The sequence below is a fragment of the Alosa sapidissima genome, chromosome 23, assembly GCF_018492685.1.
Source record: "Alosa sapidissima isolate fAloSap1 chromosome 23, fAloSap1.pri, whole genome shotgun sequence".
Lineage (NCBI taxonomy): Eukaryota > Metazoa > Chordata > Actinopteri > Clupeiformes > Clupeidae > Alosa > Alosa sapidissima.
In genome coordinates, this window is record NC_055979.1 from 28,825,696 (window position 1) to 28,830,695 (window position 5,000).

Sequence of the window (5,000 nt, forward strand, 5' to 3'; positions counted from 1 at the left end):
TTTCTTTGAAATTATGTATGGTTTACAGAAATGGGAACTACATTGTATAGATGAGAGGAGCGAAGTGTGAGTTGCGCAGCACAGGCGGCCAAGCAAAGGCTTTGTTTAAGTTGACCTAACTTTCAACTCTGCACAGTATCTCATTAACTGCATGACAGTAGGCTATTTACAAGAGACAGAGTTTGTAAACACGTTATCATCAACATAATTCACGCACAACATTTTTTTGAGCAGGAGAGACAATTAAAATGAATGGATGCAGCAACTACAGAAATTGTACAGAAATTGTAACCATAATTGCTGCTTTCTTGTACTATCTGTTGCTGGTTAACAGCACATAGAAAGCTGATTAAGCTAATTCACTAACTCAAGACTTCAAGGCCATCATGGATATAAAACGTTTTTTTAAAATAACGAAAGGATGGAGGGAACATAGCAAAGCTTGGAGTTATTTCAGATGGGCTACAACAAGGTAGGCAAAATTATGGTGCTTAAAACCTTAGCGCAGCTGGAATAATGCTTAGGCTGATGTTAAAGCGCACGCGATGTTTAAAGCCATACACAACGGTAAATTGGAACAAAACTAAAAGTAACTTTAGCCTTTATAGGGCTGTATAAAGTTGTCCAAATTAATAGGTCGTAATTAGGCGTTGTTGTAAAGATATTGCATGTAGATGTTGTACTATATAGGCTACTAAATTTTTAGGTCACCAATGCACGAACAAAACCGGGAAATGGACAAATATTATCAAGGCTTTGAATGTTTCCGTCTGTGCACGGGGGTGTCTGTAGATTGGTGTGCAACGCATTCATTCATGCAGGCCTGTGGTCATGCATGCGCCCTTAAAATAGCATCTGTGGCAGAATTGTTTTCTGAAACTGCAAAATATCAACAGGGAACGTTTGCGCCGGAACACGCCCCGTCTTTTCGCTGAACTGCCCCTGTGGGCGCAATCGAATTCCCTAATTTACAGGCATGTACCTGTGGAGGGAAAATTCCAATATGCGCTCACTGCAAAATAGGAAAGACAAAAGCACGAGTATACAAAGTCAATTGCGCTGGGACGCAAGATAGAGCCCTTAAAGTCTATCGAACAACAGTACTTTCTTGACGTGAAAAATAATCTTTTAAATTCACACACATCATATGTGAAATTCATGGCACAATTCGAACTGGACCAAAAAATTATTGTTATCTCTCCGTTGACTCCCGTTCATATTTTTTCGAAAGATAGATCCCATGGACCGGAAGTAGAAGGGCGTGACTTCAGCTCTCTACTTGGAATTTAAATTGAATTGGCTCCGCCCCACAGGAAGTTGAATTTGAATTTGAATTGGAATGACAGGAAGTGGAATTAAATTCATGGCAGTTCAAAGCAATTCCATGCAATTCCACAGTCACACAACAGAAAGAATGTGTTGAATCTCACATACATTCAGTTTTGGGAAAATTACTTTGGAAATGTAATTTGTTACTGTTTTAAGTTATAAGTTGTGTGTTTGATGCAATAATATCTGACATATACTGTGAAGCTCATACGCGTAGATTACGGTGGGGACGGGTGGGATATGTCCCCACCACTATTTATAATTTGAATTTTGTCCCCACCACTTCTAAAAATGTGCAAACCAATTGCGACCGAAAAAAATCCCCACATAGCCTACTGAAATCATCGAGTCTAAACCATGCGATAGGCGTGCACAATGACATCCTCACAGCATGCACAGCTGCCTAGATATGTGTGGATCGAGTGTTGCGTGGTTAAGGTTTTTTAACATCCGCACCCACCAGACCCTCCAGTCATGTAGCCTAATGCCTGCTAGAGTTGACTGTAGCTCGGAATGCAATCGGTTGCCATAGTAGCTACTATCCTAAAATCCAGCGATAAAACAAAGCATGAACTCATGAGCGTCGGTCTGCCATAGGCTATATGTATCCTCTGATTGTAATGTTTACAGATAGGCTATCTAGGCGATATTTGTAACATTTATTTTGTATTTGGCCTGTTATAAAATCATATAGGCCTATTGAACAATTTAAACACATTGTGAACCCCAAAGTTGGAGACATGCATATAGACATGCTGCAAATTTAAAACCGGATTACTCTGGAATGGCTAACTGTACAGGGGAGTGCTTTAAACTTTAATTAAAACTTTAAACTTTAATTACACCTTTGTGTTCGGTAAGGTCTGCTGTTTATTCTGATATATGGTTTGTCATGTGTTGAGGGAAAGTTCGCGAAGCCAAGATGAATGGTTAGGGAGACAGGTGCAGAAAATAGGCTATGATTAAATTAAAGTTAGGCTACTTTTCTCGCGAACCGTTTACCACAACAACTAACCACCAACATCGTTTAAAAGCTGAGAAAAACTCGTTCGTGTGATACATGTGATGTCTGTGATGAATAGGCTACTTCGCAAGTAGTTCAGCAAATTTGGGTGGGACCGAAATAGGCTACCTTACAGAGCAGCAGATCGGGGCTGGCCATATCGGCTCTGATGTACATTGATTTAAATGCATTATCGCTTCACTACCCAACACGCGAACAAGAAAGAAAAGAAAAAAGAAACCAATGAGCTTATGTCGCGATTTCCGATAGGCCCAGGCCTAGAGAAAAGACAGCTATTGGTAACCTAACTACTCTGCTGTTTGGTTGTCCCAAACTTTGAGACGACCCATACTCGCATTAACTGAATCTTATCAACCCGAACTGCGATGTTCCAAACAGAGTGACAGGATGCAATGCCTAATAATCTCACTGTCTACGGCATAACTGATACAGTGCGCCTAGGCCTACTGTTAAACACCTGAAAAATATTAAGCTGCTGTTTTCTTTTCATGACGAGCACTAGGCCTACGCTTGAATGATTTATGACTGAATGGAACGTTGCGTTTTTAAGCGCCAGAACTGCTTATCACGTCGTGTGACAAAGTTTACACCAACCATCATCTTCTAATGTAGGCCTATCCTTATGTTGAGATGTCCATTCTCTTTGCCCTAGGCTATCATTTGTGTGTGAAGCATGTTTCAATTAAGACAATACACAAGCTATTTTTATTGTTGTATTGAATGATTTCATGAATGAATTGTACGAAAAGTGCGTAGGCTACAGGATTAAGGCTGGCGGCGCCACTGACCAAGGCCACAGTAGCCTGTGAACCTCTGATTTTCAAAGGGGAATCACGGCCAGCGCAGGGGGCAACTCTTCTCTTCAATTTCCCTTCCAAATTACTTTTTATTGTCTGAAGACCTCTATCGCAAGAATCTAACATTCAGCAACAGCAACAGCAAAGCAAATGCAAGCTAACCAAAGTGCAGTCGGTTCTCCCGCCATGGTTTTGGAAATCACACACCTGCTGCATCTGAAGGCCCACGCATAATAAGGCCTACGCCTATCACTCTACACGCCCCTGTTGCACGTAACATTAATAGCTGATGCTGCCTCCCCAAAATTCCTTATCATGTGAACAGATCAGCAGGCCTGCACATTTTCACCTCGTTTTCAGACACACGTTGCGGCAAAAAGACGTCTCATTGTTTTTTTTTGTTGTTTTTTTTTGTCGGGTCGGGTCAGGTTCGGGTAGTTAATCAGTGCATATTGAGGGTCGAGTGGGTGCAGATTGACACTCCTGAAGGGTCGGGTGGGTGCGGATGTTAAAAAACCTTAACCGGCGCAACACTAGCCTATACTGTTGAGCATATTGTAATGCAGTGTTGAATGGATGAATAGCTTACATAAGGGTACCCCGCACTTTTCAAAACACACTCAAGCTTATGGTTATTGTCCCCACCACTTCTAAAAACAAACTGACGCCCTTGGTGAAGCTTCATTGTTAAACACTACCCTTAAATTATGTATATGAATTTCTTCAAATTTCATTGAATTTCAATTCTACTTCCTTTAATTCAAATTCAAATTGTAATTCTACATCCTGTTTTTGACCTCAATTCAAATTCAAGTCATTCTCAATTCAGTTCTGAATTTTGCACAAGCCTGGACCACACACATGTTTATACATAAAAAACATACATTACAGGCATACAGAACTTCTACATACAGTATGCAAACTCACTACCGTGATTTCCCAACTATTAGCCGAAGTTTATGCATTGATTTTGCAAAATTTCTTCAGCTATGAGGTTAATTATTTTGGGATTAATATGGTTTTGTTTTTTTTAACTTGCATAAAACTCTGTCCTGTGGTTTATACACAATGCGGATGATACTCAGGAAATTACTGTACAGGTGTTCTCTTGTAGTTGTGTGTGTGTGTGTGTCAGAGTTTTCTTTTTCAGGTAAGACAGTATGCAAAGTCACTACAGGTTTTCTCTTGTAGTGGGGCGTTTGTGTGTCTGTGTGTCTTCTGTCTGTGTGTGTGTGTGTGTGTGTCAGAGTTTTCTTTACCTGGGAAGACCGTATGCAAACTCACTACATTTTTTGTAGAGGTGGAGGGTAATGTGTGTGTGTGTGTGTGTGTGTGTGTCAGAGTTTTCTTTACCTGGGAAGACCGTATGCAAATTCACTACATTTGTCTTGTAGAGGTGGGGATTAATGTGTGTGTGTGTGTGTGTGGGTGGAAGACCCCCGGGCTGGGACTCTATCAAACACCCTGCACCCCATGTACAGATGCAAAAATGAGCTTCTTTTCCACTCTTCAAAACACACCTTTGGGCCTGTGTGTGTGTTTGTGTGTGTGTGTGTGTGTGTGTGTGTGTGTGTGTGTGTGTGTGTGTGCGCGTGCGTGTGTTTATTTCCCACTCTTCAAAACTCATCCTTGGGCCTGGTCTTGACAGAACAGGTACCAGGTTTTTGTAAGTCGCTTCAGCATCAGCTAAATGAATAAATGTAAGTGTCTGTGTGTGAATTTGTTTGACAGAAAAATCGGGAGAGTGTGTGTCTGTGTGTGGGTGCTTGTGAATGTGCATATATACTGTGTATATGTATGTTGCTCTCCGCTTCCTTAGGGAAGATGCTCACGTCTGTATTTCTGCTTCC

The 5,000-nt window shown here is 41.1% G+C and overlaps 1 protein-coding gene across 2 annotated transcripts in view; it reads left to right on the forward strand.

Moving 5' to 3' along the window:
- Positions 1-5,000, forward strand: part of pibf1 (progesterone immunomodulatory binding factor 1) — a 72,529-nt gene that overhangs the window by 60,716 nt on the left and 6,813 nt on the right. The window lies entirely within an intron of this gene.